At 34.8% G+C, this 22,176-nt stretch overlaps 1 long non-coding RNA gene across 1 annotated transcript in view; it reads left to right on the plus strand.

Annotated features, from left to right (window-relative positions):
* The first annotated feature begins 561 nt into the window (after nucleotides 1–561).
* Nucleotides 562–22,176, plus strand: part of LOC144221748 (uncharacterized) — a 194,420-nt gene continuing 172,805 nt past the window's right edge. Inside the window, exon 1 of the long non-coding RNA XR_013332169.1 lies at nucleotides 562–647. This is a non-coding gene — a long non-coding RNA (uncharacterized LOC144221748). The remainder of the gene's footprint in view (nucleotides 648–22,176) is intronic.

Genomic DNA, 22,176 nt, shown 5'->3' on the forward strand with positions numbered 1-22,176 from the left:
ATTATTGTAATGTAATTATGAGTATATTGACATTTTCCCTTGGCCTTAACTTTCTTTAACTACCCCGTGTAAGCTATGGCTCAAACCTCTCACAACTTTTTAAATCACAAAGTTGATCATATACTGTCCCTTTCAATACTATGGATGTCAAACTTGTTGCTGTCTTTATCATGGAATGAGGAGCAGCTGAGGAAGTTGAGACACCAGGTAACTTATCCAGTGTCTTATGGGCTGGGTATTATGATGTAGCTCTGAAATCTTGTTTGGAGTTTCATACATTCTTTGAGTGGGTATAAAAGGACTATTTATACCTAAGAACAAAAATTATTTTGTTACCCAATATAACAGTTTTCCAATTCTCCACTATTTTGAATTTTCCACATATTTCCTAGTCTGAGACCTAGATATTTAATATTTGGTTAGGTGTCTTATTTTGTAATTTTTATCAAAGCATTAATGAATATCCCTCCAAAATCACTACAAAATGGTAAAACACATAGACCTTGTTAGAATCTCAAACATCCCAACTTTACCACACATTGTCTTGTTTTCTTACCTCTTCAGATGGTGATCATCATGAGAGAAGTGATTTTTTTTCTCACTCCTTTTGTGTATCTCTAAAGTTCATACTCAGAGCCTTGGACCTGGTAAGTACTCACTCAATTCAGCATTTGTGGGCAAAATTGTATTAAAACTCCTGTTATGAATGACCTGCTTTAAAAATGCATAGGATATGAAATGATCTGACATTTTTAAGGTAAAAACTCATTAAAGCCATAAGACTCTAAAATATCAGGATACAACTCTTTTTTTTTTTATTTTGAGTTTCCAATCTAAACCAATTGTTTAATAGAGACTTTTTCCTCCAGACAACCTATTTAGAAGAGGTACCCATTTCTGAAATAGTGCCATTTTAGAAACCTGTGAGGTCAGGCTCGATATCATGCAAAATATCTAAATATATTTAGCTAAGCCAAAAAGAAAAAGCCCACATCCTCTTAAAAACCTTTAACACAAATAATCAGCAGCAATAGTTGCAAAGAAAAAAAATGTAGCTAACAACACAGTGAATCTCTTACAGATGAACTAGCATTACAGTTTCTGAAAGATCACTGTGAAGTTTTGCTTCTCAATTTGTGGTTGACTCTCTTTATTAATGTAACCTCTTGGGGGATGATATTACATCACCTTGTACGTGCAATCTGCACATGGTTGTTAAAGACCTTTAAATCTAATGTGCACTGACCTCTTGAACATTTGCTCTCGCTGGTGGTTTCCAATTTCTTCTATATCAAATGGTGACCTTAACATTCTAACTCACGGATATAGCTATTAGAATTGAGCTGACATGATAAATGACTACTCTTGCCATCCTGGTCATATTTTTATTTTTCAAAGATTCAGTTGATAGTTTGGTCTTTTCAGTTTGCCTTTTACTTCTCTTGAATAATGGCCATTTCATTATTAATTTGCATCCCTCACAGAAGAAAAAGAAATACTCAAATAATTTCATTAGCAAATATAATCTCTACAAGTCATGGTTTGATATTATTGATCAATTATTTGATTTTTTCTCAAGATTAATCCAGAACAGTATTTGCAATCATGTCTATCCATGATTATCTAAAAATCTGTTATCTTTCTCATATGCAGATTTCATCATTTACCCTATTCTGTCTACTCCTGCAGTTCTCACAATTATCTATAGTTATTTTTAAAAAGCCTTTATGATTTAGGTGACTATCAAAGATTTCTCTAGCCCTAACTCACCACAGGTTAGTTTCCACAGTTTATTGCCTCTGTTGATGTTTATCTTCCAGCTACTTGATACTAAATATGTCTGAACCCACAGTGATTCTTCCAGACACTGTCATCACCAAACTGTCCTTGATTATCATCAATGGCAGAACAGCCCTGTCCTAGCTCATGATGATAACAAATTGAGACTCATCCTTCAGTTATGTTCACATAAATTATCTATACTACCTGAAAGATTATTTTTCACTTAGCAAGATTTTAGCAACTCTAATTATCATATAATGTTTAGTCTAGATATCCATCAATTGGCTTAACTGAATTTGTAGCTATATGATTGCCTAAATAAACTTGATAATAACTACAGCATAGTAAGATGAGAATTTTTAATGTTAATGAGGATTTGTTTAATGGACAATAATAGTTACATTACTTAAACACTAAAAGGCTAAGTGCTATAGTCAAAAATTAAACTAAGCTATTTCTTGAATTATTAATCTGCTTCCACTTAGGTGTCCTCCTTAAAACATTTTATAATCTAAATTAGTTGTGACTCTTTTATGATAGTTAAATTTTTACTGAAAGAGTTAAACTATTTTCTATCTAATACACCTCCAAAAATAGCCTTATTTAACTTTATAAACAGAGTCCAATACATATTTAAGCTATTTTGAAAATAATGGAAAAATCTTATTAATAACTGTTTTCTCTTGTGGGGTGTGGTGAATAGTAATTTAGGGCAGATGAGAGCAAAGCAATTTAACATTTCCCTTGTTAGTTCCTTTGACCTACAAGTTTGGAGGTCTCTGCAATACCCTTGAGCTTTTTCCACAGGATAAAGTAACAGTTGCTAAGACTTTGCCAAAAAATTCTCTGTTTTGCTGTTAGGTTCTACTTCTATCTTGTTCCAGTTTTTCTTTATTATATTATTTCTGTCTCCGAGAAGAAGAAAAAATATGTGTGTGTGGTATGTTTATGTATGTTGCTTATAAATGTTATATACGGTATATACAGTTAACCCTTGAACAACATGGGTTTGAACTCCAAAGGTCCACTTATATGTGGGTATTTTTAAATAAATACAGTACAATACTGTAGGTATATAACCCCTTCCTATGGTTTTCTTAATAACATTTTTTCTAGTTTACTTTGTTATAACATACATATATATACATATATACAGTGTATAATACATGTACAAAATATGTGTTAATTGTTCATGTTATTGGTAAGGCTTCTTTCTGGTCAATAGTAAGCTATTGGTAGTTAAGTTTTAAGGAGTCAAATGCTTCAGGTGGATCATCAACTCTGCTAGGGGACAATGCTCATATCCCTGCACTGTTAAGGATCAACTGTATTATATTACAGGTAGCATATATTTATATTATGTATGTTTCTTTCCACATAAATTTTCTCTTGGCTGAAGTTGATATTGCTCAAAGGAATCAAGGAACTAACTTGATCTTATATAATGAATCTATGTGTGTGATGAGTTAGAAATATATATTGCCTTTATTTTAAACAGCATGGCCATTTGCTTCAACCCACTTATGGAGTTACCTCTCACCATGATCTTCTATTTCTCTCTATCTTGGCTCTTCAACCAGGTCAATAGAAAAAAAATCACGCGAGTATATTTTTGAGGAAACCAGTGAATGACTACTAGAAATAACTTATTGAAGTAAACTACTTGTCTACCTGCAGGGCTTCTCTGAACCCTTTTATATTCTGGGTTTGTGGGTGACTGCATATTTCACAATTCAGAGCAAATGCCAGATCAAAACATTATCCAGTGAAAAGTGTTCAGAGCTGTGAGTCAGCCAGCCCAGAGTACAATTGTAATTCTACCATTACCTACCTGGGAATTTTGATAATTTCTGAAATTTCCTGGTTTTCGTTTTCTTTGTTTGTAACAGGAAGTAGTTGGATTAAGGTATCTAAAATTTCCTGCTATCCAAAAGGTCTGGGGTTGAGAAAACTGCAAACAGAATTGAGAAAAAAATAGTTTTGAGTTCAATTTCCATTGTCAATTTCACCTCTCCACCCACTGGAGGCGCCAGGTGCACTCATTCCGCCCAAGGCCTCCTAAACACATAAATTGCCTGCCTGACTCCTGACAAGTTTGAGCTGGTGACTTCTGAGCCTAGGCAACGTCTGCTTTATTTTGAAATAGTGCTGGCCTCCAATAACTGCAACCCGAGATGAAAACAAAGTCCTAATATCTAATCTTTTTTATCATCTTCTACTCTTTGATCTCTCTCATCAGGTCAGGAATGTTTTACAGCAATATTATTACCCAGTAGTATAGAAAACTGCCATTTTCACATATTTCAATGGCAGGTTAAATTAGTACAATATTTATACAAAGTAAATTGGTAATAAGCAACAAGAGGATTTCCAATTTTTTCATAATCTCTGACCCATAAGACCAACATCTAAGACTTTGTTTTAAAGAAATATTATGAGGGACACATAAAGATTCCCTATTCCTCGGGAAGTGGGGGTAGATTGCAAACAACAGAAATCTCCAAAATATGACATCTGTTAAACAAATTATGAGGACCTCCGCAATGGAACATTATACAGTAGCCATAAAAATCATGGTTTAAAGAATAATAATATGGCAAAAAGGTGACTGATTAATCAGTATAGTTTGTAATTGGGAAAATTCAGGAAAGAATATAAAAACAAAGATATCTGGATTTCCACTACTCAAGGCTATCATTGTTTATACGCTTGTGAATTTCTCCTATCTCTATTAAAACCAAGTATTGCTTTAAAATGTGAACAATAGCAAAAACAAACAAAACATCTCATTTAAAGGACTTTTCTGTGCCAATGGACACATATTAAAAAGAAACCAAAGTGTGTGTGTGTGCGCGCGCGCATGCACTCACGTGTCTGTATGTGTGTGCTGAGGCATGAAAACCAAGGATACTGATTCAGAGTTTGTATACATGTAAATGTGGAAATCATAAAAAAAGACACATGGAGCCCTCAGCAATATTGCAGTTTCTCCCTCTCAGCAGGGTTTTTTCAACATCAGCAGATAATTACTTTTGGGGGGATTTCTCTGTGTATTGTAAGATGTTTAGTAATATTTCTGACCTCTCTGTGATAGATGTCACTATTAATTCTCCCCTCACCAGTTCGTAATGACCAAAAATTGTCACCAGATGTCACCAGATTTCTCTTGAGAGGCAGTATCGAGAACCACTGCTCTAAAGCTGCATTCTCCTAGATGGTGTCTTTTTTAGCAGCAAACAAGATGTATCGTTAGATTGTTTTTAACAGGTGGGAAAGGAGAAGATCCAGATAAAAGTCACTGTTGGAAAGATTTGCCACATACTCCTGACTCCTAAGTGTTGGTTTGTTGTCCTTGTTGTTTAAATGTTCTTAAGTACTGGCACTGTCTCCTAAAGTATGGCTCCTTCGTGCAGCAACTGGACAGGAGCAGCCAGAAGTTTCTGATTCCCAGTAGTCTCTAGCATCTGACAAGTAGGCAAAGTCTTAAATATTATTATTATATCTCTAGGTCAATCTCATCACCAGTCCAAGAGAAACAGAACTGCCCCAGCCTCCCTGATAGTTCCCTGGCTGGGAGGGGTAGGAGTACCTTGTTACTGCTCCCTACGACCTCTACTGACACCATGGAGGAGCAGAGGGACCTAGTTACTGCTGGGCAATGGTGAATGGCCTGACTTTCCACTAGGCTTCCTTTGACACCACCCCAGTGAGGATGAGAAGAGGCACCTAGTTATGCTGGTGGGGGTGGAAGTCCAGCTCCCCATTTGGTCTCCACTGACTCCACAGAAGAGGCCTCATCCCTGACAGCACTCAAATTCCTGGCTTCCTTCCTGGCCTTCTCTGACACAGCCCTAGTTGGGGAGGAGTTGGAATACCTCAGTAAGGCTTGGCATGGGTAGAATTCTAGGCTCCCCACATGGCCGTTGCCAGTGCGGGTGGAAATGGAGGTGCCATTTTATTAGTGGTTTGTAGCTGGAGTAGAGCACTGTTTTCTAAAAACTTCCTGTTTGCCAGGCTGCTCCTTCCCAGGTCACTGGCTAGAGAGAGCAGGCTTTCTTTGGGGCTATTTTTGTCTGCATTCTCTGGCATTTCCAGGTTATCTGCTAATTCAGCTCCAAATCTGGGATATATGAAGTAAAAATATATGTACTTATGTAATGTATAGCTACTCCAAAATCATCTTTTTCATTGGCATTTTCGAAGTTACTAACATAAGAAGTTACAAAGAAATATCCTGCTTTTAGTCTTCTACATACCTATAAATTTTTTGCTTTTAACTTGTGCTCTTGTATTTTCCTGAGTTCAAGAAAAAAATTTTTACTCCAGGCCACACTGAAGGTCTAGAACATTCTTTTGAATTGATGTATATTATTGCTCTTTTAGAACAGTATTGTAAGACAAGTACATTTACAATTAGACAGCTTGAGAATGGGATATTAATCATACCATTTCGTTACCATATGACTATAGACTGGTCATCAATCCCACATAGATCTTATTTTCATCCTCTCAGATAGAATGATATTTCTATCCCACAGTTTTGCAATGAAGTTGAAATAAAATTAAATAAATGCTGTCAATTAACACAGCTTCTGGCTTTTAGGAAGTGCTTGATACATGCTAGATTTTAGGTGTTATGTGGAGGAAAAATTTTCCTTGACCCTCTTAGGGCCCCAGGTCAGGTTTTAAAATTAAACTGACAAAGCCACATTAAAAGAAGAAAAGCATATACATTTAAGTTTTAGATAATACAGGAGGTTTCATAAGGAAATGAAGCCCAAAGACACAGACTTGTATTTTTATGCTAGGTTTGATGGGGACTGGAGAGTTGGGTAGGAATATGATACATATTAAATTGGGGGAAATTTAGCCAGTCCTTCTTTAAGATTCTTCTTGTCATCCCTTTGTCTTTGGAGAAAAGGATGCTCCTTGCATCTATAAATACAAGGGTGCCTCTCACAGGAGGATTTTATGGCCTGTTTCAGAGAAGAAGGGTGATATGGATAGGTGAGCTTTTCGGCTTCTGCCATGTTCTCAAACTCCTTTAGCTTAGATTATTCAATATAGCTTAGTGCCATATTTTGGGATAGCATGTCCTACATCCCATCACTATTTTAGATTATAATGAATAATTGCATTGATGGTGACATTCTTTATCTTTTCAAATTTATTAGTAAAGTATTCTAATTTTAATTTATGCTTTCAATAAATTTGGTTTGAATACTATATAATATTTAAATATCAATGTTAATTAGAAAGGAAGTTTTCCAGTAAAGTAATTTCTCAAAAAGCATGCAAGCCAGGGGTGTCAGTCAGTTGAACATCTGACTTTAGCTCAGGTCGTGATTTCACGGTTTGTGGTCTAGAGACCTGCACAGGGCTCCACACTGTCATTGTGGAGCCTGCTTGGGATTCTCACTCTCTCATCTCTCTCTCTGACCCTCTCCTGCTCATACTTTCTCTCTCTCAAAATAATTAAATAAACATTAAAAAAAAAAAAGAATGCAGGCCAAAGTAAAGAAATTCATGTCATTCAGCTTAGTGAGAGGATGTTATTTTCTTGTGTGTCCATCCATCAATATAAACCAATGTGGTTTATATTGGACCATATTATGCTCTTGTTATCGTTAAAACACCTCACATTTAATACTCAACTCTTTATGCTGTTTCTTGTTCCTTGGTCCATGCATTAGCAGGCTACATCCATTAAGAATATTCAATATTAGAGGGGTGCCTAGGTGGTTCAGTCTGTTAAGCATCTGACTTCGACTCTGGTTATGATCTCTTGGTTCGTGAGTTTGAGCCCCACGTTGACCTCTATGCTGAGAGCTCAGCGCTGGAGCCTGCTTCGGATTCTGTGTCTCCCTCTGTCTCTCTGTCCCTCCTCGCTCATGCTCTGTTGCTGTCTCTCTCTCTCTCAAAAATAAATAAACATTTAAAAATGATTTTTCAATATTAGAAAACAAAAACAACATGGAAATTTCGGTTTTGGTGATCAGTGATTAAATAAGAGGATCAGTTATATTAAAGAGCCTGAAAACCACTTGACTCAATATTTGGTTTTTCAGTCTAAATCTTGCCCTGCTACCTAATTGGACACAGAATCTGACCAGAAACAAAACAAATGGGGCATCTGTGGCTTAGTCAGTTAAGCATCGAACTCTTAATTTCAGCTCAGTTCATGATCTCAGAGTTCCTGAATAGAGCTCTGACTCAAGCTCTGTGCTGACAGCAAGGTGCCTGCTTGAGATTCTCCCTCTCTCTCTGCCCCTCCCCGGCTCATGCACACACATGCATACTCTCTCTCAAAATAAATAAACTTTAAAAAAAAAACAGACTACACAGACAGGAAAATCCAAGAATTAGAATTTACATGCCAAGAGGAAAAAATGGTAAATAAATAGGAATAAATTGGGAAAATAAAGTATACAAGGAGAATAGTTGCAGAGGACAAACTGTAAACTTTACTAAAAGTATAGCATAAATGCAGAAAAGTGCACCAATTGTAAGTACATAGCTTAATGTATATTTCATGTGAACACATTTATATAACCATCATCAAAATTAAGAAGCAGAACATTAGGAGAGCTCCATGCCGCTTTCCTGGCACTGTCCCTACCTGCCCCAAAGGTAACCCTATTCTATGTTCGTTCTAAAGTTCTACAGCACTGGCAAGAGCTATATGCCCTGACTTTTGGTAGGAAGAGAACATTCTACTTGAAATCCAAAGTAAGATTTCCTCAATTTATCAATGCTATGATGATTTTCTTATTATGCAGCAGCATTAAAATCCTCATCCTTTTAGTCTCTTAAAAATCTTGAGACTTAACCATTTCATAGCCACTGTGAAGACACAGTTTTAACTAAGTTCCACGTATGTTATGTAATTATAAAATGATCCAATAAAATAGGGACTATTTATAATCACTCCACATTTATTGATGAAGAAACTGAAGATAAATGAATTGGCCAAAGTCTCAGTGTTAACAAGTGGCAGAGTTGGGAGTTGAATGCAAATTAATCTGATTCTAAAGTATAAATGCTTAACCACAAATTTATTCTCACACTTTCCCATAAATACCAATAACGTACGTGATATTGTTGAAGCTTTCTCCTCTATTTCACCTTGATTGTTTCACATTCAGTGCCTTATTGTAATAATTGCTTCCATCATTTGGTCCATTTGGAAGTTAATGTAGAAGCAAAGATAAACAAGAAAGGTGCTGGAAGTAATGTGCCCAGTAAAATCAAATATTCTGGAAGTTTTAATGAAGGCTTATACCTTAGATTATGGCCTACATCCTTAATTTTTAACTATTAACATCATATAAGAACTTCCTCTTAGATATGATATTTAGCTGCAGGAATTACTATTGCATGAGAAGGTCATGTATTGTACCTCATGGAATATTTTCAAGCTTTGTAATTAATAAATGCTGTCTAGAGTTAGATCATTAAGTCTTCCTGGGATACTTCATTTATATTTAAAGGTTTAAAATCAAAGCACTTTTAACACATGCCCGTCTCTTAATCTATGAAGGTATGAGTTTCAATGATTAGGGTTCAATTATCAATGAGTTTATGGAAAAATAATGTTCCATAATAGTAGATAAATTTACAGGAAGAAAAATTATTTAAGATTTCATCTTTTTTACTTTTTACCTACTATTGCATTTTTAGGAGACCTAATATATAATTACTGTAGTAAATAACCAAATGTCCTGATAGTCCAAGTATAAAGTAACAGGTTGATGATGAAATAGATTTATTCTATGAGATCAAACTCTCATTATTATGCCTGATCCATTAATACACAGTTCTTTGTGCCTTAGATTTACACAGTCCTCAAACAAGAAGAAAAGCTTATTAAAATTAATTTTTCCCATAGGACTTATTCTGGATTTTCACACACATTGCACAAGCAAAATGGCTTTTAAAACTCATGCTTTTAGTCATCCTAATTATTTTACACATCTTGGCAACTTTTCACACCCTGCATAAAACAGGAGGCTCATTAGGAATCATTAGAAGAAAATATTTTTCTTGCAAATGCATTAGAGAATTTTCACATTATTTTATGCCATTTTTGGAGGGGCTGTAAATTGTGACTAATCATGAATCAAACAGAATCACTTAATAATAATGCAGGAAAGAGTTTCACAGCAACAACATTTCAGAAATGAGAACTTGATGGGATTTGGACGTTGAACCCTTATGCCTGATAACAAATGTGTAGCATTATATTTTCATTTGATAGTTTTCAGTTCTTAAGTGATTAGGTGATTTTTTTCATATCTTCAGTATTACAGGAAGAAAATAAGTATAAGGAAAATGAACAATAAGATCAAAATCAAAAGTGAAAATTGTATTCGTAGTTTACTTTTACCAAATGATTTTTTAACCAAAAGAACAAAGACGTGAAGTGGGAGAAGAGGAATGTAAGGTAAATTTAGCAGAAGTATGCAATTTAGACAGTGAGATGTTGGAAGAAGTAAAACGACAGGCCTGTACTTCAGTATTACCAACGTTTAAGTCATATGAATGAACAGCTATGATTTGATAGCCACTTTATGGAGGATCCAGGAGTAGTGTTGTTATTAGATGCTTCAGAACAACAAGAAAAAATACTCAAATCATTACCATGTAAATGAAGTGCATACATAAGAACAAATAAAAAGCTTTTTCTAACTTTGTTTCTCAGCGCAACTTCTACTTACTGAGTAGAAGTGCACACGTGTACTGAGGACCTGAACATATAGGATGTCAGAATCATGTAGTGAACTTTACATTCTAACTTTCTTGACATTTTTAATAATCATCTTTTATTTATCAAAACTAAGAAATTAACATTGATATAACACTATTCAGTGAACTACAGACTTTGTCCAGATTTCTCCCAGTTTTCCACTACTATTTTTTTCTGCTGCAGGATCTAGTTGACGTTACCACATTGTATTTAGTCTAATACCTCCTTAGTCTCCTCTAGTCTATGATGGCTTCTCCTTCTTTCCTTATCTTTTACAGCCTTGATGCTTTTGAAGAGTAATTGTCTGGTATTTATAGAATACCTTTCAACTGAGTTTGTCTGATATATTCTCATGACTATATTAAGGTTTTGGGAAGCATAGCACAGATATGCCCCTCTCATTCAATTTTATAAGGCCAACTCTTTTAAAATTTACTTTAATTTCATTTCCATGGGAAGCTTATTTATGTGGTATAATTCTCTGGGTGTGCAAGCTATAGTCATGTCCTTTGCCTTTCTTGCCTAAAAAGAATAATTGAAAAAGTTGGAAAAGGAGTCAAGACCATTTTATGGACCAAACAGAATATTAACAGGATTTAAGAAATTACGAAAATTGTTTTTAAGAAAGCCAGAGTCATCTATGCTTATTTAACTGGACATCTCTGCCATGCTGATTGACATCTGTGGCTTTTTTCAACTCAGTTGAGAATAAAGAGCATCAATGACCACTGCATTCTATTTTTATAAGCTACCCAAGTTCAATGAGTCTTCTCACTAGAGTAGCCTACACATCAGGAAAAAGGTAATGAGTAATCCAATATTTGCTGAAGTTGGACTGATAGATGGTAAGGATGATGTCCAAAGGCACATTTATATTCTTCATTGGCTGAAAATCTGCTTTGTTACTTTTTATTTACAAATCAGCCTTGAGTTTTACACAATTTGGTTACACAGGTAGACTTTAAAGCCAGATTGCTTAGGTTCAAACTCTTGCCCCTCCCCTTCTTGTTGCCAAGTCACTGTCCCTTCTAGATAATTTGAGTTATTGTACATAGAACCTTAAAACAACAATACCTAGTAAGTATTCAATAATTATTAACTACTATCATTATTATTCAAAGCTATAAGACTTTACTAGTGGACAAATAAGGCATAGAACTTTTTAAGGGGGAGGGGGCATTATACAAATAAAGGTACTCTTACATAGTTCCCTTAGCCTTTTTTATTTTTCCCCATATTCCAAAATTAAATGCTGAGTTTCCTATTTTAAGACTGCATTCATATTTATTTTTTCCAAATATCCTTTAAGTTCTCACTTATTTTACAACATTCACATCATGTTTAGTTTTCAGATATCAGGCCTCCTGATACCTAAACTTTCTCTGTGAATATTGACTTTTAGAATCAAAGTTGGCTTAAAAATCTGGAGAATTTTATATTTATTTCTGGTATGCCATAGCAGTTAAAGCTATTTATTTAATACTCTTAAGTAGTTTATTTAGTAATCTATGCTGCTAATAAAAATGGGAAATCAAAATATAAATAAACTCATTAAGAGTTTGCAGAATGGGATAAGAAGTACTGTTTACATAAATAAACAAACAGTGACTGTATAATCATCTTTTTATGATCTGAGTTGCCTGGTTTTGTTTGAGCATGTAGGATGACCTTCTAGGTAAGATTGCTCCTTGTTTTTCTGAATTAGAGGATCCTAGAGGCTGTATAAAATAACGGTACAACAAATTTATACTCCCATGAAAATTCAGTTTCACTATCCTCACTGTGATTAAATTATATCCAGTACATGATATAAACAGCTCTTCATTAAATGAAGGAGTTTTCTTTCACTCATTCATGTATGAATTCTGTGATTCCCATTGACAATGATCAGAGAAACAAAAATAAAGCTATCTTGAAGTTCTTACAGAAAGTGAAAAAGGGCTCTCTCAGAAGTCTCTACCAAATCTGTCATCAAGCATCATTGACTCAAATTGGGCCACATTCCCATTCCTTGCTCACTGTTCAAGGGAATGCATTGCCTGGAGCTGGCATTGATCCAACTTGTCATGGCACAGGTCAGCTGAAGGCAGAGAACAAAAGGTAAAACTTATAAGTTCTGTTAGGAAGAAAGGAGAATGGATGACAAATAGGCAATTAAAAATGTATATTATGGTAAAAAATTGGACACATATTAAACACACATCCACATGTCTATTAGTGTAAGAGAAAGTTTCTGCCTTCACAAATGTATATTCATTGGCAAATACAGACACTCAAAATAATATAACTTTAATATGTGCAATGAAAAAACTGAAACAGGGTAATGGGCCATGGTCATTTTAGGGAGGTGGCCTCTCTGAGGTGGTGATGTTTTAGTTAAGACTGGAATGGTCAAAAGAGACAACGAGGTGAAGACCTGTGGAAAGAATGTTCCATTTCAGAGAGAAAGGCAAGTGCAAAGTCCCTGAGACAAGGTTAGCCTTTTCAAGTGAGAGAAAGAAGACTGGCAGAACTACAACTTCATGAAGGAAGTAAGAAATTGGATCTGAGAAGTTTTTGGGACTAGCTCATGTCCAGGTCATAATGAAGAGTTTGGATTTTATCCTACTTGAACTGGAAAGGCACCAGGGTTGGATTTCTGGGAAGTAAAGAGAGAGGCATCAAAGAGAAGTAAAGCTTTCTTATGTCAGTCTCACAATTTCACCTGCATTCATTTGTGTGTCAGCTGATCTTGATCATGGGTTTTAAGACCATTCATTTGAGTACCCCCAATATTTTTCTGATTTTCTGTAAAAACTATTGGTTAATTTTTCATATGCAGTTATTCTACAAAATGGGTCACTTTCTAATATTAGAAATTAGAAATACTATTAACTTGAAACTGCAAATTTACAACTGTCCAATATGGAAGTTGGGCTTTTTTGAATTACTGAGGTAGTCAAAATATCCAGACTGTCTGGGAAGCATTTTAAATGAGAACATTTGTCAAGGTATGTAACACAAGTCAGAAGTAAATGCTATTCTCTCAACAGTCTAAACTGTCAACTCCATCCTCCTCCTGAATAAAAATAAACATTTTCTCCATAACAAAGGCTTTTTTATAAAAGCAATAAAACAACTCAAGGGAGCATTGTTATCATGAGCTAATCACACCCTTGGGGAATTAAAGGCACTTAGCTGCACCCAATGCCTCACAGCACCTGAGGGCTGTGATTATCTCCTGATAACCTCCCAGTCTGTCAGGGCTTGTTGGTTAATTAGATAATATTCAATTTGGTAATACTGTTTTTGAAGAATGTTTTGGAAATTGCATAAATAAGCACAATTTAAAACACATACATACATACATACATATATCAGCAAAAAATTGGATAATTATCATTTACTTCAAAAGAAACCAAGTTTTAAGTAAGTTTTTGTTTATATTTATATTTATTTATAAAATAGAGTCCAAGAACTAAATCCTGAGGTGCTACTTTAACAATGAGCAATTCTGATGAGCTCAACCCAGGAAATCTTTTAGAGAAATCACAAAAAATTACATAATGTAGTTTATTTACAATCAATAAACAGTTGTGACACTTCAATCCTTTTTATAAGATTCAGTTGCCCATTGTTTAATTAAAAAATTGGGGCAGAATTATGAACACATATTGTTAATAATAGACCCAGGCATAAACATATAAATTAATTTGGAAAAATTTGTCATAAAAAGGCTTATGTTCCAGTGACAGAGAAAAACTTAGAAATAAACTTGAATATTGACAGTTTTTTGGCAGTTCAAATGTTTAAATTAGTTTAAATATCTAAAGAAAAAATTGCCAGGTTACTATGCAAAATAAATTTGCCTACCCTTAAAAGGATTATAGTGTCTATGAATCTGACAAACTATGATATTACATTAATAAATTGGTGAACTTTTTAAAATAAAAGATGCCATGTAACCAAAAATATTTTATAGCACTATCACTTTTCACAACTACCAGAAAATTAAGAAAAAATGATTCAAAAGTTTAATTTTGCTTTTCTTGGCTTTCTTATGTACTTAAATATGAATGAACTAGATTGGCCTAATTGATAATAATTCAAGGTAAAATTTAAGTTTTGGAAATTTAATAAGTTCATAATGTGGTATGCTAAGTAGTATAGTAACAAAAGATGATAGGACTTTAAGGAGAACATTAGGAATCTACCATAAGTAGCTAAGGATGGATAAAAAAGAGAGGAATTGGAATGAATTGATGAGAGAGATTATAGAATTTTTTCCTCTTGGCTTTCCAAAATGCCAACAAACAAAGCAAGATTTATTGAGTCACCACTATATGCCAACCGCCATTACCACCTAACTGCATATGGAAGTCGAGATCCAAATAAGGTAGAGCCTCTTCTCTCAAAGAATTTATCTTTTTGTTCTACACATAATGTCTCATATGCCCAAACTTAGTAGTTATTTATGTAAGTCAAAACAAATAATCAAATTAGTCCAAGATCTCAATACCCATCCATCAGAATCACCAGAAGCATTTATTTTTAAGCACAAATTCTTAGGCCCTGAGAAATTCTAACTCAGCGGATCTGTGGAAGGAATTAGTTTTTAAATCCTTCAAGTGCCTCGTATTCGCAACTGTATTTGGGAAACATTTGAATATTGTTGGGGAAATAATATAATTAAAAGTAAAATCTTCCCAATTCAGAAAACCTCTCCACAAAGGTAGAAGAGAAAGAAAACAATTTTATTATTGAATAAGCATTAGGCCAGAATGTGATGCACATCACAAGAAACCCACTAAGAGATTCAAAGACAGAAAGAAATCTTGCCATTTTATATTGCCCTGCGGATATAACTCATTACATGCAAGTTTTCAATATAAACAATAATTAGTCCTCAAGTAAGAGAAATTGACACACTATTTGTCACAGTTTATCCTAAATTCACCTGGTAACTGGTTTTATACAAAGGAAAAAGAATTCCTCACATTCTATATGAGGGGCAAATAGTTTTGCAATTTGGAGCTAGGCTCCCACCTCCCACAGAAACTGGAAGATGGGGCACTGTAGCCTTAGGTGTTTACATTCCAAAAGGATGGCTTTCAGGCTCTTGAGGAAGGCCTTCCTGGGTTGTAAAACTGGTAAGAGGTATTTTTAAAGAGTTACATCCATCTGGAAGGGGCAGAGAAAGAATTTACAATTACAAGTTGATAAAAATGCTCTAAGAAATGGGTAGGCCAGATATCTCCCCTTAATTTTAACAGGAAAAAAATTAAGCCTTTTATTTTTTTAATTTTTTTTTACTTTTTTAATTTTTTTTTCATTTTTGAGAGAGAGACAGAGAGAGAGATACAGCGTGAGCAGGAGAGGGACAGAAAGAGAGGGAGACACAGAATACGAAGACAGGCTCCAGGCTCTGAGCTAGCAATCAGCACATAGCCCGACGCGGGGCTAGAACCCACAAACCGCGAGATCATGACCTGAGCCAAAGTCGGATGCTCAACTGACTGAGCCACCCAGGCGCCCCTAAGGCTTTTATTTTTAATTTGTATTTGCTCTTAAAATATACATGCCATAATCTCATCATCTAAGATGGTTTGAGAATAGGATCACCTGTGAGATATGATCATTTTTAATGACTCTTAAATTTAAAATTCTAAAAAGACTTGGACAATATAAGACTGAACACTTAAATAAATGAATGAGTGAATAAAGGACTTGAGAAATCGATGAGCAAATACCCCTTCATCTGAGGGCATTCTGTCATAGGTGAGCGGCCCCAGTTGTCTTCCATGGACTTAAGTCTTGGATAGAGGAGATTTCTGTCTCATAGAAATTCCATTAGGGTCCTCCAAGGCCACTTTCACCAATGAGATTCTTAAAGTGATTTAGATCAGGGACACATGGGTTGAAATAAAGCAGCCATGTTAGAAATAATCACTGACATAAAGATATTTCAGAGTTGGAGGGACAACTACCTGTAGGATTTATTGCCTTTTTTTTTTAATTTTTTTAAAATGTTTTATTTATTTCTAGGAGAGAGAGAGAGAGAGACAGCGTGAGCAGGGGAGGGTCAGAGAGAGAGGGAATCACAGACTCTGAAACAGACTCCAGGCTCTGAGCTGGCAGTCAGCACAGAGCCCGACGCGGGGCTCGAACCCACAAACTGCGAGATCATGACCTAAGCGAAAGGCGGACGCTTAACCGACTAAGCCACCCAGGCGCCCCAAATTTATTGCCTTTCTGTTGGAAGTTGACTGTAGTCATTAAGGTCTTTCATATAAGCAATGAAAATTCTCAATGACCAGGAATACAAAAAATAACTCACCCTGACATCTTTTGAAATACATTCATAAAAGACTATATAATTATGAAATTAACACAATGCCCCAGAAAGTGGCAGCCTATATTTACTCTGTGTGGGCTCTTATTTAAAAAGAACACTAAATTAAAAATCAAACCTTTTAGCATACTTAAGAGAAACTACTCAATAACCAGGTAAAACACATTTCTAAGGGGAATGTTTTGAGTCAACTGTCAAAATGACAAAAATTTTTAGCCTTACCACATTTTCTTGACTGTTCATGGGTTATTTACCCCTATGTTTTGCTACTCCAAAGTAATGCATATGATGAGGGAGCATAAGGCAGACTGAGGGCAAAGCACCAGCTAGCACACTGCCCTCCCACACCCCAAGGTGGGATATGTATAATATTCCTCAGGAACTCCTGGCTGCCCAGAAACAAAGGAAAGAAAACAAATGGTTAATTAATAGAGATTACAGTCCTGCAGGACATGAATCTCCATCAGTTTGCAAGTATTTTAGTAAATTACAAGATAGAAGCAATCTTATCAATAGCCTATTCTCCAGAAACCTGTAGACTCCATTTCCTAGAGCCACAACATCACCTTCCCCACTACAGTGATATGGGGAACAAAGGCAAGAAGGAAATATCAGGTAAAATTAAATTTTCTTATAATCTACAGCCCATTAACAAATACTTGAAACAAATACAGAGTATACATTTCTCCAGGAACTCCCTATTGTCTTAATGGTAATGCTTTGCTAGAGGGAAAATCAACCTTAGCTTGACAATAGCTAAACCTCCAGTATCCTGTGAATATTCTTTAGTATATGAAAATCCCTTTAAGAAACTTCCTCTTGACTTTACCTCCCCCAACTCTATAGTATATAACCAGTTACTCTTCATAATCCCAGTGCAGGTCTTTCTGCCCATGAGCCCTGTCCCCATGCTTTAATAAAGTCACCTTTCTGCACCAAAGATGTCTTCAAGAAATCTTTCTTGGCTGTTAGCTCCAAACCCCCCTACCACTCCAAAACCTCATTACATCCACTCAATAAGGCACTTAAATAAATTATTTCTAAGGTGGTCCTTGGAAGTAACCCTTCTGAATCTTTCTGAATCAACCTGTGCCTTTTCTTAATTTCTCTTACACAAAATTCTGGATTGTTTTTCCTCTGATTAGCTATTTGTTTTATCTACAAAAGAAAAAATATTGTTTTATGAGCTAACAAATTAATAAATACTTTTAGGACCAAGTAGATCTAGTAGTGGCATAGTGATGCAAAAATATGACACCAGGCTTTCTTCTGAATTGTAGTAGAATAGTAATGTTAGCTATTGCAAAGTTTTTAAACTAGTCTTCCTTTTTGCATGATTGATGTGTCTAATGTAACTATTTTTTCAAGGTTTCAAAGAACTATTTTCCAAACTATGTAAATTCCAAATTAAAATTGACCAAGCTGAAATTCATTGAAATGTTAAAAGACAAAGTGAGGCATAGCAAACATTTTAAGAATTTATTGGAGCAACAAGTGATTGTAATCTAGCAGCGCCAAAGTGGTTAAGAGCACTCCATTGACAGGAGCTTGGGGAGAGACTTTCATAGAGAAAGGTGGAAGCAAAGCAAGGACACTATTTGATTGGTTGTGTCTTAAAACCTAGTTGGTGGTTTATAATAGATTATCCTTAGGTTTTGATTTTGTATTTATTTACAGGCTTAGAGTTTGGTTTGCTTAGTTGGTTGCCATGGCATTAGAGCCAACTCAGTCTAATAGTCTCCTTGTTTAATTAACTTAACAAAAATCAGTCTGTAAGCCTCTCTGGAACAAAAGGATCATCTTTATTCTATCATTTCAAACATTATTTATATTGCTTTAATATTTTTAATGAGATTTTCTTAAAGCTAGTGTGGTATTTGGAACATATTTCTAGACCATAAAGCATATCTTCAGCCTACCTCATAGCAGAGGATTTTGTCCGTATATGCTCAGAAAACACTTAATATATCAGAGGCATATAAGATCTTCAAGACCATAGACTTTGAGGAATTCTTGGAAAGTCTGAGATGTAATAATTTTTTAAATATTACGTCCTTTCTTTCACACTAATTTCTTAGTTTTCTCTAGTAATAATAGGCATAGATAAAAACTCCAGAAGGCACCTGGAATAGAAGTCTTCTAAAGTGATTGCATTTTCAGGCAAAGTTATCACTCTAAAAATAGACTACCTCTACTTCGAGGAACTTTCCCAGGTGTAGAAAGAATATCCCAATGACATTATTAAACACATTGCCTAATACTTTGCCATTCTGGGTATTTGATTATTTGCTCTATGTGGGTATGTTTAATGCCTAAACTAGAAAGCTTTCACATTTACAAGTGACATCCCATTGAGTTTGTGGTTGAAATAACTCCCAAATGGAGAAGCTCAAATTAGAAATCATAATTGCATAAAGTATTTTGATCAAAGTGGTATAAACACGTAGTTAACAATTCACCAATGACTAAATTGCTTATATTTACAAAAATGTCAGTTTTCTACCAACTTTTTCACTGCCACCATCAGACTTCGTTAAAGGCAGGATCTTTCCACTTTTTAAGCTGTTTCTCCCAGCATTAACTTAAATATTCCTAAATAATATATTTATATACATATGATTAATTTATCAATATTATAACAGAGCCAGCTTAATTTCTCAATATATAGCTAGTTAATTAGTTAACTCTTTTAAACTACTGTACATCTCGCTCCCTCACTTCTGCTCTTTCCTTGCTCTCAGTATATTTGGTTAGACAATAGTCAGTGTATATACTGTCAAGACTGTGCAACTGTTTTCTGTGCTGAGCCGACCCAAATAATGAAATAGAATATCTTTTTCACAAACTATATTTAATTTTTTCATTTGCTTAGTTATCTAGGTATTTATTAATTTTAATGATGAGTGATGTAGTTTTCATGAACCCAGTCTTTCAATAGATCTACCAAATATGTAACAGTATTTTTTCAAATGTTCAAACTCATCTGAGGTTCGTTTCCTTTCCTGCGAAAGATCTTCCTCTTATATCTTCATCCCCTATCACGTTTGGACTGATTCTGTCTCAGTCTGGAATAAAACTGTCATCCTTGGACTTTGACATTTTTTTATGTTGGATTATCCATTACCTAAATGCTAGGTTTTCCTTATTCTCAGCTTATTTCCGTGTTTTGCTGATACTTACCCTTTATTAGCTTCCTAAGAAAAGATATACTGGGAATACATATTTTTCCCCATGAACTTTAGAAAGTGTCTTTATGCTACTCTCATACCTGATTGCTAGCTTTTGCTGGATATTGATAGTTTGGCTGGTTATTTTTACCAAATATTAAGCTATTTGTCCTCAGAAATTTGGAAATATCGCTTCATTGTTTTCTAATTTCCAGCATTATTCTTGAGGAAATTTGAATGTATTCTGGTTTTCAGTTATTGTTGGTGACCTGTCTTGCATCCAGTCCTCTTTGAGTCTCCTTTTTATTCCTTTATTCAGAAAATCTTTATGGTGTTCTGAAATGTCTTTGTGCCCTGTCCTGGGTCTGCTTTCATTCACCATATTTGGAGTGTGACCGTCAGGGATAAGCCGATCATAGTGGGCTTCACAGGAAGAATCAGGAGTCACATGGACCTAGATGCTCTGAATAAGACCACCATCTCATTTTCCATTGCCTGTCATAGCTAATGCTTTTAATCCCTGTGTTTTTCAAGGGTTCTTGGGAGAAATTGTGCTGTTTCGCTTTCTCTCTTTTGTTTTACCTTATGATTGCCTCAATTCTCCCTTAAGTTAATTACTAATCATCCTTCTGATATCCATCTTTCAAAATTGTGTTGAATTTCATTCATTTTTCTCCTTTTCTGCAACTTTATTTTTCTTTTTTGTCTAATACTTTATTTAATTTTAATGGAGTTGAGTAGGTACAGGTTATAAACACAAGAAGCCAGCCTATTATGCTTAAGCAGAGCTGTAATTTAATTTTTAAAAGGGAAGAACCAATGTACCTAAACATTGCCAGCCTTAAAATAACAATACATTCTGTCTGGTCTCCAAATAAAGATGAGGGTAGAGGGCAATATTATGAAAACTTAAAAGAAGAAGTCTTTCTTCAATACCTCTGGCCTGTCTTCCCCTTCTACTCCTGTACTTCTTGGTATACACCTTCTCTTAGCAGCTATCTCCACTAAGTTTAAGTTGCTTTTGGTTTAGACAATTTTATTGTATTTCCTTTTTACTTCCTGGAATGTATTTTCTCCTTTCAATAACTACCTCTAGTAATCTTACTTGATATTGCTTTTGTCTCAAGCAAATGTTACTGTACTTATCTAGTTTTAAGAATATTGGAATGTACATAATCCACTTTAGAAGGATTTCCACCAAAGAGACAAAGTGAGTCATATTTCATAGCATATTTGTAAATATCATTTAAGTGGGCTTCTCATTTCTTTATTCCCAAATGAGACAGACATCTCAGAAAAAGAGAGACCAATGCATTTCCTCACTTGGCCAGAAAGCATACCAATAATGAGAATAGAAATTTAAGTATTTGACCAGCAAACTCTCCATAATAATACGTATTCAACCTTCTTTCTTTTGCTCCCATCATAAAAAAGACAGACATGATGATAAATAAGTGGAACCAACATTTCTCACAGCAATAAAACAATATTAAACTTATATTGGCATTAATCGGATATGATCTAGAGTGCTAAATACATTATAGATTTTTGTGGGCTCTGAATCAGTAGAACATTATTCCCACAATGGCAACTTATGGTATTATAAAGACAATTGAGCTAAAAATAAATTAATAAAAGTGCCATGCAAATTACAAGTGAATCGTGTAGGCTTTTTATTGTCTAATACACACTACCTAATAATAGTAGACCCTTTTATTTATAGACTGGTTTTCTTCAAGGAACTCAAAAAATGTTCTAGATGTAGTTTTATTATTTTTTAAAATGTTTATTTATTTATTTTCAGAGAAAGTGTGAGTGAGAGAGAGACAGAGAGAGGGGAGGCGGAGAGGATTCCCAAGCAGGCTCGGTGCTGTTGGCGCAGATCCTGATGCAGGGCTTGATCTCAGGAATCATTAGATCATAATCTGAGTGGAAATCAAGAGTTGGTCACTTAAGTGACTTAGCCACCCAAGAAACCTTAGACATAGTTTTAATATGCATGTTTCACAATTAAAATAAAATATGAAAAAAAGAGAAAACAGATACAGTGTCAAAGAAGGATTTTATTTATTCATCACCTCTTTAATTAGGAAACTGTGTATTTGCAACAAAAAATTTCAGTATTGTAGAAATTATTTTAAAAGTTGTGG

This window comes from Crocuta crocuta, unplaced genomic scaffold (assembly GCF_008692635.1).
Source record: "Crocuta crocuta isolate KB4526 unplaced genomic scaffold, BGI_CrCroc_1.0 scaffold397, whole genome shotgun sequence".
Lineage (NCBI taxonomy): Eukaryota > Metazoa > Chordata > Mammalia > Carnivora > Hyaenidae > Crocuta > Crocuta crocuta.